General features: G+C 34.5%; 1 protein-coding gene across 2 annotated transcripts in view; it reads left to right on the forward strand.

Annotated features, from left to right (window-relative positions):
* Nucleotides 1-18,204, forward strand: part of PRR16 (proline rich 16) — a 137,349-nt gene extending 119,145 nt beyond the window's left edge. For both annotated transcript variants that reach the window (XR_010720506.1, XM_066181372.1), the window contains exon 3: nucleotides 15,285-18,204. The gene's annotated coding sequence lies outside the window, so the exon portion shown is untranslated. The remainder of the gene's footprint in view (nucleotides 1-15,284) is intronic.
* The last annotated feature ends 4,284 nt before the right edge of the window (nucleotides 18,205-22,488 follow it).

Below are 22,488 nucleotides of genomic sequence, written 5' to 3' on the forward strand. Positions count from 1 at the left end.
GAAATATTTGTGTGATCATGTCTTTTTCTTGATTGTACAAATCTTGTGTGATCTACGAATTCTTATCCTTAGACATGTTGGTTGCACTTTAGCATGTTGAAATTTATATTTTAAGAAATTTCATCAGTAAAAAGCTAAGTGTCTAGACACTAAAAAGCTAAGTGTCTAGACAGAAATAATGATACCACAAAGTTTCAAGGTGACTAGTAGATTTTTTTGGCACTCAATCAGGTGGACAGCTTAAACAAATATAATAATTTTACAAATTGCTTTGAAGAGTCTTACATTATCTTCATATTGCCTTTAAAATAACAGTTAGCTGTGCATTCAACAGGTTTTATTGAAATTAAGTAGGGAATAAACAAAATATACTTCCCAATAGTACTGCGAAATATTACAATTAATCTCTCTAGGTTAGATGAAGCTATAGAAATTTTATGTAGTGTAAGCATTTCTTAACTAAACAGTGGGTTAGATATGAGAGCACCTTTTGCAATCCTTTGCAGCTACTTGCTTTTAGATATTCCATAAATAAATTATTAAATACATTATTTAGAAAGTTCTGGCCTGCTAAGTGATTTCTGCCATGGGTATGAAATGGGATAGCTTTATGAGTTTGAAATATACCCTAAAGTAGTTAATGATGTAGGGACATTAAAATCTCATCTTAGTTTTTATGTTCTACCTAGGATTCCTTGCTAAAGCCTCCTTAAAATTAATGAATAACAATCCTGTGCACTAGGGTTTGAGTATCACTCTGTTGTGTATTTTCTGTAATAATTAATGCAGTGACATCTGACCAAATTGCATTGTTACTGCTAATTAACCCTGCATTTTAGAAAATAAACAGGGAAAAAAACCCACCAAGACTTGGAAATACAATTTCAAAGTATTTTTATAAGTGCATTTGTTTTATGTGTGAAATACATATATAAATTACATATTTTTGTTACTTAGACATAGCAATAATTCTTTTTCTTTTCATTATTTAAAATGAAGCAGGACATGTAATTTATCAAACGAGAAAACAAACTGTTTAATTAATTTTCTTCCATAAATCTATTTTTACTTTGAAGATGAACTGAGCCACGAGAAACACTGTAAATTCACTGTATTGTAGTGATTGTACTGTAGAAAACCATAGTGTTTTAGCAACTCTAATAGATGCTACATGGTTAAATAAAACATGTTTCTCTGTGAAAATCAGCTGCTGAGCCCACATAGGGTCAACATTATTCAGGAGCTGCAGATGGAAGCTAGATGAGAGTGTCTATGACTTTTCCAAAGATCCGTCAGAATTCATAACAAAGAGGAAACTATGACAGAAAATAGAGGTGAATTTTTGGCTGTGTAACCAAGGAATGTTTTAATTTTTTAAGTCATTAGTGAGGTAAACTTGTGGGAAGAAGCGTACATGCATATGATAAGTAGGGAGTGTGCTTTCGTTGTTGGAGCTTTGTCAGATGGGTATTGAATGGTGCAAGAGCAAACGGCTGGGCAGCCATGCAGAAAGCACAATTACTGTGGATGAGAAATTGAAGAGAGGACTGCTTGAAACTTGGATGTCTCATAAAATATTCCATTTGCTTAGAGAAATTTACTATACTTTTAGCATTTCCTAAATTTACATCAGTTTGCGTAACTAGAACAATCCATTCTGAGGTTATCACTTCCTTCGTGTGTGACATGTCTATATGTATTATACGCCAATGAAGAAAAAACTGCCTAAATTTGGATTAAGACTTAGGCTGTTGGGATCATAAATGCCTATGGAAGCATTAAAGTCCAGAGAGATTAGATGGACAGGCCCATTTGTATATGAATGTTTTATAATAGTATCACTCTTTAGGAAGAGGTCAGAAATATTGGACGGTCTTCTAGTCTTTCTAAGTAGTAACAGTAAGGATCAACATGGTGAGAAGGTTTCGAGACTATGAATATACATTTCCATGGAGAGGACATTTGCTCTTTTTTCAAGAAGCAAATTCCACCTTGGTTAAACAGAGCCTTGATAAAAGTATTCCGATAAACCCAGAACAAATAAAATGACAATACTCGCTGTCAATTCTGTGAATGTTTTGCAATGTGAATTTCCTGAGTAAAAGCATGTACCATACTGAATTGCTGTTCCTTGGCTGTGAGCCTGCCTGCCTTCAGAGGCGTGGAGCCTTGACAGGCAGGTAGGATACAGCAAGATGTAGGGGCAGGAACAGCAAGCCCAGCCAGCTGCTGAGTCTGCACCCCATGGTGGTGGTGGTGTAGGCACACTCTGGGGTATACAAGTCATCCATATCTCTGACATGGGCCTGTGTCTGCAGCTCTTTTAGGTCTGTTTCTTCCTGATGCAGATCTGACAGCCCAGGTGCAGGGCATGTGTAGCTGGGGAGGCGTCTACCTGTTCTGAGGCATCACCACAATGAAGAGAATGGAACAACCCAAAAAGAGGTGCAGTGTTCCTTTCATGTACCTTCTGTATTGCAGGTTTGTTTGAAAGGTGGAAATCAATCTGCACTTAGATCATGTGGAGCACAATTGATTCAGCACAAAACAGTTAATACAAATTATACTTCTGTGTCTTCCATCAAAACCCATCAATTTATCACTAGTAAGTATGATAGAAGGAATTAAATTTAAAAAAATCTATTATAAAGACATTAAGTCAAGCAATGATTACTTCAGCTGATTTTTTTTAAATTGTTTTTTTAAGTACCCATGCATTTTTTAAGTATCTAAAGGTAACTAATATTTTTATGAATAAGTGCAATTTCTGAATATAAGCCAGATTTTTAATTCACTAAGAATATGTCACCTTAGGGTACTTTTAAACATAGTTTTTGTAATTGTTGGAAAATTATAGAAGAAATTTAAATTTCATTAATCATCATTAGTGTGCAGGTTTCTGTAGGAATCAACAATAGGAATTACATTTTTTTTAAATACAGAAAACATAAATAACCTCCTTGGATTTTCCTTCTAATTCCATCTCAGTTAACAGGCCTTTATTTCAAAATCATATTAAACAAAGGGGATTTATCTATTTAATCTTGTGATTTTCTGAGAGAGAACTTTCTGGTACTGTCTTAAACAAGACCGAGATCATATTGATCCTTCTGCAAAAGCCTTTATTTTACTTTTTCCTGATTGCTTTTTTTTAGAGGAAAAAAAAATTACCTGAGATACCATCATCTAACTTAGTTCTTGTACTGCCACTACTGGACAGCTGGAATAAAAAATAATATATATATATATATATATATATATATAAAATAGTAATTGCTTCTATACATAGATTTAAAAAATAATTACTATCTGAACAGCAGAAGACTTGTATTTCAATTAAACCTTCTAAAGCACAATATGCACTTTCTCTGCTTCTGATGGATCCTTATCAGTAAGTACAGTATTCAGCTAACTCTTAAACAGTTTGCAGTTTTTGACTTCCTTATTTATGAGAGCTATTTTGGGGGTAAAGGAAAGAGAATAATACATGGAAAGTATTATTCACCTCTAATCTCTACTGTAGAAAATCCTTGTATACCAGGTAATTCCCTTTTTTAACTAGTGTATTACTTGACTTCAGCCCACTGGCAAGAGAGATGGAAGGTTCACTGTTTTGGTTGCTATCTGTAGCTCTATGGTGACATTTCTCTTGAAATTAGAAACATGAGAAATACAGTTAACACAGTACTGGTCTCAGAGTCCAAGTCATCAAAAAGAAAAACAAAAGCAGCAGTTTTAGTTTTCCAGTATTTTCACCATCTGAGGTAACATTGTTTCAGGTAATGCAAGCCAGCAGGGACACAGGGTTTGTTTATATCCATCTTTTTAATTATAACTCTTAGGAAAGACAGTGGATTTTGACTCATAGTGAAAGTAAACGTGAACTGTGTATTTGTCTGGCCAAAATGAAAAACCGAAATCTGTCATTCCTTTCAGCATTTAGATATTCTACCTGACACAAATCCAATTGTTTTTCATTCACTCATAAATAAAGCATGGGACAGATGTGCTATGTTTACAAATTGCTGGAAAAGGAGATGGTGTTTATAGACTGCCTTTCTTTTGCCCTCTCTTCCTAGAGATAAGAGAAATCCAAATTGACTTGCTTCCTCTGCCTCAGGCATTTTAAACTCACAACTTCCCTGTGTCGGAAGCATGCTCGGTATTTATGTATGTAGCAGCATGGCTTCAGCTGCACATGTCTGCTCTGAGATTTTGGTAGAGGAAGATGCTGCAAAAGAAAAGAGAGTACTAAGATGATAGTTGTTGGATTTTGGAAAAGCAATGTAAGTGTCATACTGAAAGGACAGTCTCTGTTTTCTCATCAACTGTATCCTATGCCTGAAGATTGGAGTGAATATCTCTTTTGCAGCCTCCGAAAACACACCCTCTTCTGCGTGTCCAGCAGTTATGCACACACTGCCAAGGGCACTCATTTGGGGCATCACCTCTAAAGCCTCCCCATTAGCCACAGTTTCCCATCAGATCTCCTTTAGACCCTGAGCTGCTGCTTCTGCAAACGTGATCAGCAGGCAGGTCATGCTTTGTGACAGCTTTCCTGCTTTCTCAACAACCATAAACTGCAACTGAAAACCTCAACAAACTTTGTCTTCGTGTCCTTCCTGCTGGTCTCACACCAGAAGCAGACTTCTCACATGCTACAGAGGAGATGAAGTCTTCTAACTCCTTAACTTGTTTCCCTCAACCCTTCAAGTAAAGCCATATTCTCTTGTGGATACACTCATTTCAGCAACAAAGGCAGCTGAGCATCTTTTAACCATTCTCTCCTGGACTAAGTTTACACATTCCCTAAAATAATCTAAAATTTGGTTCTCAAAATAAAATCATTTCGGTTATCCTGAGACTTTTAATAGAAGATTTCAGAAGGATGTACCTAGCAATTTAGTGTTCGGCACACACTCTGTGTTGGTGGGAGGAGTGGTAAGATTTCACTCAAAATGGAGTCTGGTGGTGGTGTGGACAAAGGATTTTCAGAAATGAGCTGTCAGCTTTTCATTTGTCCCTTACATATTTTACAGTTTTGATATGGTGCATGAAGATTTTGTTACATCTTCACTGAGCTTTCAGCTGATTGTTGAATTACAGTTGAGACTAGTGCAGTGATTTATATCCTCACATGCTATGAGTTTCTTATGTTTCTTCCTGTTTTTCTATTTCCTTGTTTTCTTATTGGAAAATTTCTATGGCACAGGTAAAACAGTTTACAAAAGTAAATCTAGCATCTTTACTTTCGGTGATGCTTACAAATGGATGCCTTTTTTTTTTTTTTTTTTTTAAATCTAGGGATAAATATAGGGAATGTATTTTGAAAGTTTTTTGCAAGCAGTAATTATGTCATTCCAATTATTGATACAGATGATTCAGGTTAGTATCCAGGACATATTTGTGGCTACAAAATGCAAGGATTGGACTAAGCAACTATCCCAGTTTTCTTCACTTAGAAGTTAGTGTATGCTCCTACTTAGATCCTCTTTCAGGCATTAAGAGTTAAGTGGTGCTTAGATAACTTTAAAAAGGAGAAGTGACAGTGAGGAATAATATATTTTTCAATATTAATTGTGAAGAAAGCTTAATCAGGCCAAAGGTACACCTTCTCTCCTTGAGTTTGCAGAAGAAACACCAAGACACTTTATTTTTCATTACTATTTTCATCAGGTAAGAAATTCTAGTAAATACTGCCTCTCTCCATTGTGCTGTCCAAAACATAATCCTTTGTGCATGTGCATGCGCACACACGTGCATATATGGACACACAAAAACTAACAAAAAACCCAAAAACCCAAAACCAACCACCAAACAAAACAAGACTGCATTATGACTGGAACAGAGGGGATTATCCAAATTATGGATTCAGCAGTCTTTCCTTCCCCTTTTGCTCCTGTCACAGAGTATGTAACACATATGTTATATCACACCTACATAACAGAGTTCTGGAAGCTCATTTCTAGGATTGCTCAAAATAAATAAAATGCCTGAAATAAAATCTGAATGCCTAAGAAGAGTATAAATACTATTATTTCTGATAAACTGTTATTTCTGCCTTTTTGATGTCAGTTGCATATGTTTTGTTGTGTTTGAGTGGTGGGTAAGAAAGCTAATAAGTAGATTTTAAGAGAGGGTGCACAGGACCATCTCTTTTATAGACAGGTATTTGCAAGAGCTGTTGAAACAGAAGTTGACCCCTGAAAGGGAAAGTTTGCATGTAATCATTGTATATTTGCAAAAGTTATAAATTCCTGTATTTATTTTTATAATCCTGATAGCACATACATTCTAGTAGAGTAATCAAAAATTAGAGATCTTTCCAAGGTTAATGTTCCCAGAAAATACATAGTGTTTTCCATAAGGAGTCCTTCAACTGTCTTCAATGTCAAAGTCATGCCAGGTTGACCTCTTTCATGCATATTTGTTGCTGAAAGTACAACACATATGAAGATACCAAATAATATCCTGATGGATTTTTCACCCTCCAATTTAAAAATATATTCAATCTCTGTTGTGGTTTATATTCAATTTCTTTCTCATACCAAGATTTCCTTGGGAGCTCAAGAAAGTAACTGCTTAAGTCTTGGTAAACAAATGTGTAGACGCTTTAGTACTTTTATTTCACAATGCAGAAAGGCTCAAGCAGTTGATGGTACCCTTTCTATTCTGCCTTGTGCTGAAAAAGGACTGTGTTTGGGTGAGTGGGAAGACTTCCAGTAGGCTGTTGAAGAATGAGGACTTGTAAACTCTGTATATTGGCCTCAGGCCCTCTACTGCATTTATAGATTCCTGCTCAAGATTAAGTTGTGTGCTACTCAATACTTTCTAGTAGCTAAAAATTCCTAGAAACAAAGACAGAGAATCTCAATGTCCAGCAACATCACAGAAATCTGTTTTAAAGAAAAGAATTGAATTTGAGTATTTTGACTTACCAGAATAATAATGAATAGTAATAATAGTGAATCTTTGTGTGCCTTTAGTCACATTGGCATGTCTAGGGAGAACAGGATAAGGTAATTTCAGTAATCTCCATATATCTAGTGTCAGTGAAATTATTACTTTTTCTTGTGTGCAAAGTATTTGTGCCAAATGATAAAGGAAAAAATTAATCCTATAAAGCGCATGGTAATGAACAGCTATTGATTAGCTAGAATCACAAATTATTTCATCCATCAACAGGCAAACTGCATAAAAAATGCATCAAAGAATTTATGGGGTTTTTTCTGATGTCTTCTAAGTCCCTTTGGCTTGCAAAGTAGGCCTAATCCTACAAGGCTGATGGATTTCTTGAGTAATTTGAAATAGATGAAAGATCAGTAAATATCAAGGAAAAAAAAAGGCAGAAATATTGATAGTTATATTGTGTCCTACATGTCTCTTTTCACCCATATAGCTGGGGATTTTTTGAAAAATAAGGCGGTGGAGGGCTGCCAGCTCACTTATCATCTCTCCTTCCTAGCTTCAGGCTGAATGAGAAAAGGTTATACCTGTCAGCTGGAAGATGTACTCCAGGGAGAATGATTTTCAAACCAATTATGTGTCACTTTAAGACATGTAATTATACAAATACCTCTAAACTCCAAAAATGGAAACATAATATTTTTTTGAAAATAATAGCAGATGCAAGTCTTATAAAGCATTTAACTATTCTGTGTGAAATTTCAGTTGTAATGATTTTACTGTCCCTTTCACTGACTGATAAAAGGTTTTTTTTCCTTTGTCATGCAGATTATGCTGTATACCAAAGTAATTTATTTTTATTCATTGAGTGTAGGTTCACAGGGATATTTATTATCATCCTGTTTTCTGTTATATAGTCAGGTCCAGAAACTGACTGTTTTAAAAATACACTACGGGAAATCTGAATTTTTACAGAAAAAATACTGACTTACATGGCATACAGAGTGCTGGTGTCTTTTCTTTCATGTCAGACCTCTACATCTTTTTACTTTCTGCCAAGAACTGGAAGGCAATGATGGCAAGGTCTTCAGATTAATTACAGAGGTAATGGGTGCAGCACTGATAAAGAACTTCGCAGCACTAGATACTAGATCTGACATACTTTGGCAGTAATTCCAAATGCAAACCTGTTTCATCCTTGATATTTTTTGTTTCAGTATTTACTTGCTCTGATACTGCCCATATTAAACTATGTAAATAAAGTTTGTAACCAGCTTCCCAAGTGTTTCACTAGCTATATTTCCCTAATCATTAGAAAAAAAATGCTGCATTTCTTTCTTTTACTAATCTTTGTTCTACCTCTAGTTAACACAGATATGCATTCACACTAATTAAGGAAATTAGCTTTGACTCAGCATGAAAAGATGGGCAAAAATAAGGGTAGAAAGATGAAAATAGTGTCACATATTAGCTAACTCTTATATTAAAAAAAAAAAAAAAAAAAAAAAAAAAAAAGCAGTAAGAATGAATAGGTGGGTTCCCTGAACCATAGGAGATTCCCTTGGAGCACCTCAGATACACAGCCTTAATTTGGGAAAGCAGCAGTAGGCCTCAGGTTTAACTAGACATTCATCCATACTCAGGAAAGAATGCTGAGGAAACAAGTTGTGGCTCACCACTGGCAATGTAGGGTTTATTTGTTTCATAAGTGTAGCAAAACCTCAACAAGCATCAAAACTCTCTTATTTTAGTGTTTTGGCTTGTAGGTTGAATATTTCACAGTATTTACTTCTGAAAATAAACAAAAGTCTGTAGAGCCTGAAAAGAATAGAGTGAAATAAAATGCTAGTTTCTAACATGTTGATTAAAATTACTGCTTGAATTTCAAAAGAAAAAAAAAAACAAAACTGCAACCAAACCAGAAATGCAGCCAAATTTTCTTTTTACAGAGTGAAGTGCCTCATGCAAGACTAGCTCTGTGTTTGAATTATTGTCTTCTGAGCACATAGTACAAATTATTTCATAACCCCTCATGAAGCAATGCTCAAGTACTTTTCATATTAAATTAACCCACAGCTAAGCAATTGATATCTCCTGTTGAAGAACCACCCCCAGACATTAAAGTGTTTGTCAGTTCACAGTAATTTCCATGGTATCATTAGGATGTATCTCCTAGAGATGAAACTATGCTGAAGTATAAGTGCTTCTGTATATAGACTCTCACCCAGTGTAATTCTCATATGGGTTGCTGCTGTTGGCACAATTGCAGTGGCCACTTGAGCAGTGCTGTGGATGTGACCTTGCAAACTACAGTCTTCTGAATATTGCCCAAGACTTGTCCTGCATCTATCCTAAAGGAGTAGAAGAAAGAGAGAATTAATAGTTCTATGTGTACACTATATGTATACACATACATGACACATAAATAATGCATAAATATACATATAAATATTTATATTTACATAATTACATGTATATTCTATAACAGCAATAAGCAAGCATTTATGTGTATTTAGACTTGCTTTTAAGCAAATATACATCAGAAGCCTGTCTGCAAATAAATATTGGGACAAGCTATAACTTCTTAATTTGAAATGAAATGCATAGCTCAAATTTTACACTCTAGTACAAAGAAGAAGCTGATTTCATCTACTGGATAATTTCTTGCTTTTTTAATGCATGTTAGTTAAGTGCAAGATGATTTTTTGAGAAAATAATTTTTGGGAGCTGGTAAACATGTATCTGAGAGACAAAATGAATCAAAACCACCCTCCCAGAAATATTTATGAGTACTTTTGTCATGAAAGATGTATCATAACATATCCAAAAAGTAATGAGAAAATAAATAAGCTTCCCAGGACTGTATAATACTTGCCATAACCAATTCTATCTTAAAATATATGTTATTATACTGCCAAAACAGTTTTCTAACACCTAAGGGACCAAAAAGGCAAATGAAAAGAAAGTCATGTAAAGAAAAATTATCTGATAAAAATGTTTCTAAAATTTGAAAATGGTAAACAGAAATGTATTGTCACTGCCAAAAGTATGTCTGAGGGATTCTAAAAATGCTAAATTAAATATGCTTTCTGTGCATCCTGTACCTACTACTCTTCTTAAAATTTATGTACACTTCTTTTAATGGGTTATGTGCTTCTGACCAGTGAACAAGACTCCAGGCTTTCCCAGGATACATCATTAGGTCTTTTTCCAGTGCCATTCTTTACCCTATTAGCATTTTTTTTGGCTGGAGTTTTGTCATTTTCTGCATTCATCACAGAAACCCCTAATGTAAGTGGCTGACTCCTACGATGTCAAGATACCTGGTACCTGTCTCCTGGTAACTGTGGTTGCTTAGATATCAGCTATATTGGAAACCAGTGGAATCAACAGCACTGACCCCCTCCCCCACCCCTGCCCCCCCCAAAAAAAAAATAAAAAAAAAAGAAAAAAAAAAAAGAGAAGAAAAGAGAAAAGAAAAAGAAAGAAAAAGAAAAAGAAAAAGAAAAAGAAAAAGAAAAAGAAAAAGAAAAAGAAAAAGAAAAAGAAAAAGAAAAAGAAAAAGAAAAAGAAAAAGAAAAAGAAAAAGAAAGAAAAAAGAAAAAAAAAAAGAAAAAGAGCTTTATTGCATGTTGTAGGTCCTACATATTACTTTTCTCAATTCTAAATTTTTTGGACTTGACTGGGACAAGCATAACATTAATTTGGCCAGCAGTTCATAAGCAGGAGGTTTTATGAATTTTGTATATTTATAAGCACATTGCCTCTGACATTAATTGACTGCTTCTCACTATAAAAATTACAGTAGCTCTCAGAGTCAGTTTTCTGGTGGTCTTCATTTTGTTATGCAAGCAGACAAAGTTAGTAAATATCTACAAATACACCACTTTAACTTAGTTTGAGTTCAGTTGGCTAACCAGTATTTAGTAAATACTTTCATCTATGCTTTCTGACATAATTTATGGGTTTCTATTTAGGATTATTTTTATAGAACTATGTATAGGGAAAGCTCTGGAAATAGCAAAACTGGCACAACAAAGAATTTTATAATCTCATTAAGGAAGTGTTGCTAGGAGGGGCTAGTAAGATCATAGGTATACCATTGTAGAAGCTAATACACATTATCAATGCATAAATGAGTTATAGTGTGTAAAGAAGAAAAGGAATATGTGTACATTTCATTTGTAATGTGAAAATATTTTCATTTTTGATACCATTTTCAATCTCTTCCTAAGCTTGGAAAGATAAACGTCCAATAAGCAACTGGGATTTTTTATTTGCTCATTGACAAATTATTTATGGATTGAAACACTAGGAGGGGTAATCACACATAAATGTGTTTTCTGAAGCTTCCAACAAAAAAAGTAGGAATAATTACAAAATAAAAGTGTTATGGTGCGTTTGTTAGCATCTTGTGTTGTTCAGATTTAGGTATTTTAGTTTTTACAGAAAAAAGAATGTCTCAACAGGTATCATGATGATGTTTTCTCAAACAATAGAAACTAGCAAAAATTCCCAAAACTTTAAAATAGTATTACTTTTGCTTTTATTAATTCTTCTGTTGAGGGAATTAGCATAGTAATTAATCTTACCTAAAAGAGTAAAAAGAATAAGATAATATAAATTGAATAGTCTAGGTCTGAATCTATTTACTTCCGTATTCTTTCAGGAATAAGTAAGTAACTTATGCAACAGACAACTTAACGGATGCCATTAGTATTTAAACAATATCTAGAAGATATCTTCACTATGTTTAGGAATATTTATTACTATATGATTTTTTGTAATTTTTTTTTCTGTATAAACTTTCATTGTACTCCTGAATATGTGAGTACAACTAATAGCTTGGCATGTGCTCTGACTTTCAGTGTATTTTAGACACGCAATAACATATGTCCAAATTATACTGTCTGGGCTAAAATAGCCCAAATAATGAAGATTTTTTTTTTAGGCTAGTCTTTCAGGTGCTTTTACCAGATTTTAATGATGCGGAGATTACATGGCTTAGTATAAACCCAGTAGATCTCCTGTTCTCAATTGCCATGAAGTACATTTCCCAGTTGTTTTCTCCTTTTTTCTTGATAAAAGGAACAAGGCCCAGCATAGAAACCTTCACTAAAGCTATTCCTTTCTGTGATCATGGGCATCATGACTGCACATCTCTCTTCAAAGTTGATAATGTCTTCTCTAGAATTTTCCTGGTGTCTTTCAACCATGCCACTGCATTTATTGGTCTTCATTTAAAGACCAATAAATGCAGCAATTTCTCTGTATCTGAGAATGGGGTAGCCACTTCGTGGGTCTGAGGCTGATAGGAGGCTTCCCTTAGTAGCCTTGTTCCTTAACATTTTCCATCCACCGGGTTCTGCATAGCAATTTGTCCAGAGACAATATGGTCATGTCTATGATGAGAAGAAGGATGTCCTCGTAGATGGGATTAGACTCACTTTTAGTTTTTAGGAAGACTGTGACAAACAGAAGAAAGCTGAAGGACATAGATGGTTTTCAGGTAATACATACAGAGAAGTTTAATTCATTTTTTATTATAGAAGAGTTTATCTAGTTTTAAATGGAGAGAATAGCAACATTGGTTTCTTTGATTCTCTGGCTTTTGTGACTAAATACTGATGCTGTAGAAGGAAGAGAATGACATGGTGATGCTGCCCAATTATTGAAAAGGAGAACGGACATGAGTGAACAAAATGGTTTCCTTAAATTGCCTGAGACCTAGCTCTCCCTAATAATGACTTTAATGAGGTCAGAGGTTTTTTACTATTAGGTTATTGACAAGGTTTGATGTAACAAAATTATTTTGTAAAGACTTATTTAATATACAGAACTAAATGTACAGCCTTGATATCATAAACAGTATAGACAATAGAATTAAAAACTGGACAGTTCAGGATAGGAATCTGTAATTAGTTGGCACTTCTTTTTCAATGACTGGTCTTTTATTTCTTGCTGCTCTCTTCCTCATGTATACGATAATGGTTTGCAATTATGGATTTTTAGGAGAGTTAGCAAGAGGAGCAGCTGGATTTCTAATGTAGACATTGCTACCTAGTGAGTTTTTCACAGAACAAGTTTAACTATAATTATTAATTTGAACATATTCTTTATTAATGTGGAAAGGTGGAAAATATTTTCAGTTTTTACTCTTTAGCAGAGTTATTATAAAGAAAAAACTAAGTATTTTCTTCCTTGGTAAAATGTTGATGAAACGAGGGTGGATGTCACATGGTTGTATGACTTGGAATGAATTGAATTGTGTGGGTTGACAACTCAGTGAGAGAGATGGTGGAGAAATTCAGGTATATCTGATAAATCACTTCCTGGTTTTGTAAGAACTCATCCTGGGTTTGGTTGGGATAGAGTTAATTTTCTTGCTGGTATTGTTTTGGGTTTAAAGTGAGAATAATATTGGTTAACACACTGGTGTTTCAGTAGTTGCTAGGTAGTCCATACCCTAAACCGAGGACTTTTCATCTTCCTCTGCTTTGCCAGTGAGGAAGTGCACAGGAAGCCATGAGGGAGCAAAACCAGGAGAGATGGCCCAAAATGGCTAAAGAGATACTTCATACCGTAAACTCATGTGCAATACACTGGGGAGAATTGGGTGGGAGCTGCTCATACAGCTTGAGGACAGGCTGGACGTCAGTCAGCAGGTGGTGAGCAGTATTAATTGTGTATAATTTTTCTTTCTTGGGGTTTATTTCTCAGGGGTTTTTTTCCTTTTTTTTTTTATTTGTCTCACTTTTGTCTCACCTTTGTTACAGTTGTTTTTGTTATCATTATTATTACAATATTTTAATTTTTTTAGCCTTTCTCCTTCCCTGCCCGCTGTCTGATGAGGAGTGTTTGAGCAACTGCATGTTACTTAGTTGCTGACTAGGTGTTACTAGTTGCTAAACTACAATGCTTGATATTGTCAATGTTTATGAATTGCAACCCAGGGGAAAAGAAAAAAATCATATTGCTCTTCATGCTTACAGTGCTCAGCCTTGTATTTTGCTGTATTCAGAATCTAAGTTTGAGGAACAACTGTTTTCTGACAACAAATATTATTCACATTATCTCTTTTGTGAGTATTATTATCATAATTTTAAATGTCTGTTATACATATTCATATTGTTCCTGATAATTAAGCTGCATTCAAGGGTAATACTCTCTTTTTTGGTGATTTTTATGAGGTAATAACATACATGAATCATTAGCCCAAATGTAATTGAAGCCTGAAACTGTGACAGCTGAGAAAGTTGTGTGTTTTTAGTGATATCAAGACTGTGTTCAGTTTGAGAGTAATCTCCTAACAGATGTTTAGAACACTCTTCTTTTTCATTAAAACTGTGAGTCAAGCCCTGAATAGTTGACTAGGAAAACAACTTCCTGCTAAGCCAGTGGTATCATAAATTATCATGTGTATATATCATAAAATACCATGTTTCCTGGACTGTTGTGTTACACTGGGCCACTCTAACAATTCTGAGGGTTAAATAAATTTCCCTAAATATTTTATCTTTTCATTTATTGCTGGGGGAAAGAAACTAAAAGGGTTTACATTACACCATATTCAGATTCTGTTATTTGTCTGATGGTGAAATTCTGTTCTACCCCTTGACAATCTTTATTAACTTAAATCATTTGAGTAAGAAATAACAAGAAATGTGTATGAGGGGCTAGATGCACAAAACTAATGGCAAAGACATGATCTACCTCCTCACTGAAGTATGTACCTCTGGGTGTAAATCACTAAAACTACAAGAGGAAGCTGTTCCTCTTTTCCTCAGGAGGTGTGAATTTAAGCCTTTAATCCAAATTAGTATCCTAACTACCAACAGGTAAGTATTTTAAGATCTCTTTTCTTGATACTGCTGCTTGCTTTATCTTGCCTAATAAATAAAGCTAGGAAAACTCAGTAGGTCAGTGAACCTTAGCATTAGATTGCAGCATTATCAGAGTTTTATACAAACTAAAATAGTTTCACAAAAAGGAATGTGAAAGACTCAAATCAGAATTTTATATAATATTTTACTGACTAGAAAACTTACTTGTTAGACGGGGAACTTCTGCTGAGTTCACTTTCTATTTAATTTATGAACAAGTATGAGAGGCCAGATTTCACAGGGGATGTAAATAAGGTTATTTCAAAGACACCATTGAAGCTAAACACCATTAAACCCACTTACCCCAGCAGAAAACCAAGGCTAGTATGCATAATGAAGTGCAACTATAAAGGATCAAGTTTCAAAATACCATAATTTTTTTATCTCCTGCTTACATGAAAAATTGAATGATAATTGAAAATTATGTTTTGTTTATTAACTTGTTTATTTCAAGTAACATTTTTTATAACTTTGCCCTTCTTTTCTTTTTAACAGCACCTTCAGGCTTGAAGGAATATCTTTATTTGGAGGCACGTCAAATAATTTGCATATCAGATTCATCATTGTGACTTCTTGCAGGCCAGATCTGAGAAGTAACCAGGAAACCTGACCCTTAATGGAGAATGGAAAAAACATTGAAGTCAGAGCACAACTGATCACTAGTGTAATCTGCATTGAATCATCTTTCTCAGATCTGATAGCTACAAGCTGAGTCCTGGCAAAAGCCACAGCCTTAAAATCCATTTAGTGGGAAAGAAGGATAAGAGAACTCAATGTCTTGCCCCGTTGCAGAAACTGCTGTCTCCAAGCCTGATACCTGAGTTCTGTGCTGAGCCACCAGAGTACCAAACAACAAATTTTTTATGGGTACAGCCAGCATCAACAAATATTTCAATATGTAGCCGAAATGAGAAATGAAGCTCTTACATAATTTCAGAAAATGGATTTATTTATTGTAACAGAGGAATGTTACTGTCTGTGGGGAAGAAAACTTCTGTCATCCCTTGTACATATTCAAAGCCATACAGGAACAGGGCGTAAGTGAAGTTCAGTCACTTAAAAGGATGCTGTCTCCTGTCCTTCACCCAACTTGGAGGAAGTTCTGCTCTTAGGGATTGCATCTCAATGCACTTCTATTATTTGCACTGTCACTTCCATTCAGGGTAATGATGTGTACCACCATTTGCACAGACAGCCCCAGGAGATTTTTGACCACAACAAGCTATATTTGCCAGGGCTCCAAAAGGAATTAAAAAGTTAGAACTGAAGAAAGACATTTATGCTCTCTTTCACTATGGGGATCTCTTCACAGAAAGGACTATGGTCCTTTCTTAGGATGAAATAAATACATGCATATACATACATATATACATATGTATATATATGAAAAGCAGAAACATGATAAGGTGTATTTAAAAAGGGGATATAATCTTTTTTTATAGCATCCATTTTTTTATCATATTAACAGTCGAAAAAATTAGTCTATTGAATTATACATCAAAAAATGTTCCTACTAAACACTGACATTTAGTCCCAGTTACTGCTAAAGAAGTCATTTGTAATATGTACTTGACATAAAATTTTTCTAGCCATTTGTCTATACTTCATGGAGAAATCTAACAGACAAGCAACATTTTCAGTTTATTTTTCTAAATAAATATGTTGTTTGTATTATTTGCAGTCACTCATTTGGGCTGGTTTTCATTATCTCCAAAAGTGATTTAAAGACAGAACCAAAACACAGGGATTGCTTGTTCTTGTTAAGCTGTAATGATTTGCTGAATGAAAGCTTTAATATAAATACTGTAATTTGTAAAATGATGAAGTATATTTATATAGGCAAATATGTATGGAAAACAAAAGGAGGTATTTTAACTCTTAATTTCAGAACATAGTTTATTTTAATATCCACAGGAAGAAATTAAATATATAATGGGATAGGGTTTTTATTATCAGTGAGTTTTAGAAAGTGAAAATTTGGATGTTTAAGATTGAAATGAATGTAGTCAAATAATGGTAGTTTCCCAAATTATACAGAGACCTTTTGCCAGCTGTCTCATTTTACTAAAAAACTGGTTTAGTCATCTGGGGGGTTGGGTTTTTCTGGGGTATATGTGTGCTAAGGTTTTTGTTTGGTGTTTTGTTTGTTTCGGCATACTGACATGACCACGAATTTGATACTATTTGCTCATAATTTGAAAAGCTACAGAATAGAAGATTGTTTCTTAGAACAATCTACAGTTTGCAGTTAAGAACAGTCATTGTTATCCATCTAATACAGTGTTTTGTTGTAGTTATTGAACATTTCAATGCTAAAGCTGTTTTGAATAAAAATATTTTTTCCTTTTTTTCTTAGTCCATTAGCCTATGTGTACTTTGAAAAGTAATGCATTTGGTTCCCAGTTCACTTAAATCATTAGTCTTAAATCAATTTCTGTGTATCTGATTTATAAAGCTGAATAGGCTTTTCTTTCAGTTCATTGCTTTATGCAAGTGTTTAAGTGCTCACTAACAGAAAAAAAATACCTTCAAACAACAAAAATTAATTTTAAAAAATCTGTGGGTTAACTTTGTGAAGGGCAGATATCTTTAAAATGTGTTGCTCTGCTCTAATGTGCTAACAAGTGTTATGCATGTGTGTGTGTGCGCACTCATGGCACCCTTACCTGTTCATGAATGAAATGCCAACTCTGCTGAAGTAAGTGCCACAAGTCCTGTTCCTGCAAAAGATGCTCATGTTACTGTATTTTTTGGTGAAAGACCTGAGCTCTGTCTTTGCTTGTGACTCTGAAGCCATAAGCAGCTTTTGAAGTTTGTCAGGAAATTAAGTTTATGTCAGTCTCCCTCATTTGGCAAAAATTGCCATGATCTTATGATTTTACTCTTTTTATGAAAGTTAGTGGTCAAATTCCTTTGGTGCAATGGATAAATGAAACCTTTGTATTTGTTAAAGAATGATGGCTTTGTTTTGTTCACATACAATTAGCTTTTGGCTTATAGTGTTCTTACTGTGATGACATTTCTGTGTCATTAGAATACATCATTTGGACACACAACTGGCATGGTCTTGGTTTTCCTCCCTTTCTGGATAATCTGTGTTTTAAAATTGGAGAGCTTGTTCTTTAAGACAAGTATTCAGTTGCTTGAGAAGGTGACAACATTATTGAAACAATAAGAAAATTTCAGAATGATAATTTGAACACTTCCTTTATTGCCTAATAATAACACTTGAGAAAGCTCTTATTTTTGTGAACAAAATGCATTCATCTGTATTTGAAAATAGCCCAATAAAAATCCAGTGGAATGATTTGTTACCACTTGCAAATACTTTTCTGCTATGCTGGGCTCTAGATCAGCTTGTGTGTAAAATTTTTATTGCACAGACCCCACCTGAAACAGTTTTCTTCAGAAAAATACATGAGATATGAAAAATAATTACTTGGTCCCAGAGTGGTTTTATAGAATGTGTGCAATGCAAAAATGATGAACATATATCAACATGTAGGCCTAATTTAGGTAACAAATGTAGTTGGAAGATAACACTGCAAACTAGAAATAACATGCTGTTATTTGCACCCCTGCTTAACTGGGACATCATGCTGGAAAGTAAATTTCAGTGTGTGTGCACACTCATACAATGTCATGTATCATGTCTTATTTTACTACCAGTGTCATTGGAAGAAATCCAGATTGCCTGATTTTCATAGATTTAAATTAAATCTTTAAATAAGTATTCAATATTGGATATGAATTGAGACGATGTCTGTATATTCTGCAAATGCTCCCATGAAATAGCATTTCAACACACAATTTCAGAAATTTTTGACAAAAAATTAGCACTGAAATGCTTTTTCATAGTTTAAAACCAGAGGAGACAATTAGATTATCTCACTGAACAGCAAAAATATTGTTATTTCCATTATGTTCATCCAAGCATACAGCCAAGAGCAGCAGAACTTTTTCAACTAAGATGACTTTACAGCAACTGATGAGTCTGTAGGTTTATGGGTCATGCATACAAGAAATGCCTACAGAAATAGTTCTATGTAGTGCATTGTTTCATTAGCTGGCATCTGAAAAGCCACCTGAAACAGCCAATAGGCTTGAAAGGATGAGGTGTGCAAAACAAAATGCTGACAGTTCTACACCTGTCTACAAGACTTAATTTCAGCACTTGAATTTTTTAAAAGACAAGGATCACCATCATTCATGAGAAAAATTGGGATGTGTTGTAATAGCTCTTTTGCAGAGTGGAAGAAAAGGATTACAAAAACCTGGTGATGACTAGGATGTTTTAAAAGGTTCCCTCTCCTGATAGAATTGCCCCAAGTGTCACATGCAAAGATCCCCAAGGGACAGATTTTTTTTCTCTGATCAGTGATGTGCTGGGTGCATAGCAAGACAGTGGTGCTGTTAATAAAACCTGACCACAAGATAGTGGTAGATTATTGTCTAAGGGAGGAGGCTATTACTGAGACTGGATCTTGGGAGGAATCCTAGAGGACTGCTGAGACTAAATCAGTGATTTTCATGGACTGAACTGTTGAAGATGCCATGAGGGAGGAAGCAAAAGCCAAGTGGATGTTGTTCAAACTACTTCTCTCTCTAGAGTCAATATCCTTGCAGAGCCAGGAAGCCATGAAATCTCCCCAGAGCTGGGCTGAACTTCAGAAAAGAAAATTATAAACAAGGACTCCTGTATGGGAGAATCTGGAAGGAACACCAAGAGGGTGAATATGGCAGATGGCACAGAGACTATTTAGGGTATTATGGAAGGCTGAGAACAAATACATTCTGCTTTGCTAGAAAGGCTTGAGAAAGGGTAAAAGGGAAACTGCATGGGTAATCAGCAGGGTGTCAGAGGCTACTGAGGGCAAGACTTCTTTCAGATAGTTGAAGATTTTTAAAGAAAATTTAAGAACTATATTTATTATTAAATACAAATTTAAACAAACAAACAAAAAACTCAGAGCAACATTAATTGAAACAATTCCAAGATTCTTAAGAGATTTCTTGACTAAAATAGTTGAAAGAAACAAGAATTAAGAAATTCTGTTTTTACAGCAGAGATGGGTGGTTGTAACAGCTGAGAAGGCTGTGTGTCCATCTGCAATGCTGAAAGACAATCAAGGAAAACAGAAGTACTTAGAAGAAGCTATAGGAACAAAATCGTCATAACATTTTAATTCTGCTCATGCTATAGAAGGAATTTTGTAGATTCTCACACATGAATTTTTTTGTGGGGGAGCTCATATGAAGTCATGGTTTGTCAGTTTGAGGTGGTACAAAGGAAAATGAAGAGATATACATCTAAGATTTTTGAAGACACTCAGGGATGAAATAACCAAATGGTACGTGTGGTGTGAAATTAATCAAAATAGCTCAAAAGCTGTTTTGATAGTTTTTGAGATGTGAGGTTGCAACTATGTTTTAGATTGAATGACTGTGTTCCATTAGATCAGTACAGGGCAAAAGGGTTCAAACTATAATAATACCTTTCTAAGAAGAGCTAGAACACATATAACAGTGTCAATATTACCAAACATGGCAGGAAATTGCACAGATGGATAAGGGAAAACACAGAGGAAACTGTAGCTGGCTAAGAAGAAAGTTCCTGCATTCACAAAATGACATAAAATATTGCAGAAAATAGTGATTTTTGTGTCAGTTTTCACAGGCAACTGAGGCCAAGAGTGAAGTCCCAGGGGACATATTCTGTGATCCATGTGTCTCAAAATATATTTGAACATGTGAATATGCTGGAAAAGTAATGTGTAATTATTTGGTAAATTTGGTGATCATACTAAGTTATTAAAGGTGTTAAATAGGAGTGGCCTGAATGACTGGTTATTAAAATTAAAAATTGAATTCATTGAAGATAAACATAAACTGCTATGAAAACAATTTTATATTTTACATATTTCACTAAGCTTTATATTTAGCAGTTAAATGTTTCTATGAAAATGTTTGTCTTGTGCTTAGGTCAGAAAAAAATACAAGTAGGCAGTTAACAATTATTAGGAAAGCAGCAGAAAAAACAAGTGAACATTAAATACATCATTGTATCAATCAATAGATATGCCGTAGGAAGTGATATTTTTCTTTTTAAATACTACACCCAGTTCCTTGACTGGAAAACAAGCAAGCGCGCAAGCAAACAAACAAGTGATCAAACTGAAAAAGTTTCAGAGAGTGAATGAAAAGGTAGAAAAATAAAATTGTACAATTCTATTCCATCTGTGAAGTGACAGCAGGCAATAATTCTGCTCAACACAGGTGTGAAAGAGAACTAAATTGACAAGATCATGAATGACATCAAATGTGCAGTAGCTGGGGACGTCAAACAAATCTAGCCACTGGGAAGCTCAAAAATAACACAATAGTGTTTATTTAAGCAATGTGGAGGGAAGCTGTGGAACTCTTTCACTCAAAACACATTGCATATGCTGAAAGTTTATGGGAATTAGGGGCTGTGAGAAGAAAAGGAAAAATAGTAATTGAGAGTTGCTAAATGAAGTGATCCTGATTTTGCCTCAGTGAAGACCCACTGGTGTCAGGGTGAGTATAATGAAGATGAATTTCTACATGTGCGTTCTGGATAACTGTCAGCTGCTTTTGTGGCTCACGTATTCCATTTACATAAACTGAAACCAGAGGGCAGAAAATCCTGCTTTTGCAATGTGTACTGTGTACCTTATAGAGGAAGAAACAAATCAGCAAAATTAGCCAAGAGTTTTCATATGGAAAGCATTAAAAAAAAAATCTTTAAGACGAGTAAGGAATTATGTCCTGGAACTTATGTCGTTATTAAAAATTCACTTGTTCAGTAGTGTGTTACAGTGAGATTTATCTACTGAGATTTAAATAGGCATCTGTAGTTATTAAGAAGACTAATGTCAAGCAAGAGATTAATGTTTCAGGAAGTAAAACATCCCAGATTAAAAGAAAAACTTGCAATCTTTTGATTAATGCTGATTGCATATTTCTTTAAAATAAACATATGTGTCTGTTTACTTGTTTCTTTAACTTTATCACTGAAATAAACAACATTTACCAATAAATATGGTTGCACTGCAAGGTGAATGGAAATCACCTGGCTGATCAGGATGAGAGGCTTAGAATTTGAGAATCTGAGCTCCATGTTGATCAGACAAACTCCCTTTGAATTATCTACATTTGAATGACGGGAGAGTTCTTACATACTTCCACCAAACTGACAGCCATTGGGCATATGACAAACCCATTACTTATAGTGGAGGCTTTGACACTTTATTTTGTTAGAGAGATTAAAATCTAAAATGCATTATTAGAAGACCCAGTCAATAGGATTTAAAACGTTTGAAAATTAAATTACTAGACCATCAAGGATTATAAATGAGCCAAAATATCTATGTAATGTGGCATGCAATGGAATTTATTTGATTTAGCCTACTATTTGTTTCCATTTAAACAGATCTTGCAACAGCAACAAATACGTTGTGGAAAAACAATTGTACAATAAGATCTTTTTCCTAGAGAAAAATGTTTTTAAGTTTTTGTATCTGTAAAAGAGAGTACATTTCTAATTATTATAATTCAATAAGAAAAATATTTATTGCTGTTGTGACTATCACTGTTACAGTTGTGGTACTATTGATGAAATAGGACAATATATTTGGTTTTGAAATTGTTTTGCATCTATCTAGTTTTTAGAACAAAC

This window comes from Chamaea fasciata, unplaced genomic scaffold (genome assembly GCF_029207755.1).
Source record: "Chamaea fasciata isolate MVZ Bird 193981 ecotype frontalis unplaced genomic scaffold, bChaFas1.0.hap1 SCAF_4, whole genome shotgun sequence".
NCBI classification, from domain to species: domain Eukaryota; kingdom Metazoa; phylum Chordata; class Aves; order Passeriformes; family Sylviidae; genus Chamaea; species Chamaea fasciata.